The sequence below is a fragment of the Cyprinodon variegatus genome, unplaced genomic scaffold, assembly GCF_000732505.1.
Source record: "Cyprinodon variegatus isolate N-32 unplaced genomic scaffold, C_variegatus-1.0 Scaffold188, whole genome shotgun sequence".
In the NCBI taxonomy this organism is placed as follows: domain Eukaryota; kingdom Metazoa; phylum Chordata; class Actinopteri; order Cyprinodontiformes; family Cyprinodontidae; genus Cyprinodon; species Cyprinodon variegatus.
The window spans coordinates 70019-70833 of NW_015150641.1; positions in this window are offsets into that span (position 1 = coordinate 70019).

The window sequence follows — 815 nt, forward strand, 5'->3', positions numbered from 1 at the left end:
TTTTTTTTTTCCAGTGGCCCTAATTCTCTTCCACACTGCAGGGCTTCACTCATCTGAAGCGGCTGTTAATAAATGTTTCAAATATGGTATGAGCCTACATCTTCTTCATAAAGACAGCTGACTTCATGAATCATTCATGCTTTCTTTGCCACCTCTCTGTTTTTAGTACAACAGCAGAGGGACTCTCCTACTCTTTGACTGGTGCCAGTCAACATAAACTGATATTCTCCTATTAGTGGAGATTATCTGAAACCATTATGTAATGTATGTAATAAAACTCTATTTATTTCATTTTATTTATTTTTTTTTAATCTCATCTCTAGATGGCAGCAAAGTTTTATTTGAGTACTCCATAGTATAAATATATATTGCAATATTGGACTTTGAGAAAATAGATGAGTGATGCTAAAAAAAATAAAATAAAAGTTACAGATATATATTGAGCTATTTTGGGGTTATTTACAAAACTCCACGCAATAGCATACCATTTATTATGTACTTCTTATTTTATACCCCAGAAAAAAAAAATATTGATATTTTTCTTTGTTTTCTTTTTCTTAATAAGTATAATAATATTCAATATTTTAATGTCATGATGTATTTATATTGTTATAAATGTATCAGTAGCAATACTACTTCTGCTGCTTTTATTAGTGTGGTTATTAATAATATAGATGCAATTAGTTATTATAAGTATTAGTAGCATTTTTATAATTCCTATAATATGGAAACTGTTTATATTTCATATTAATTTAGTTAAGTCTAAGCATGTTCCTTCTATTACTACAATGATTTTATTATTATTATTATTATTA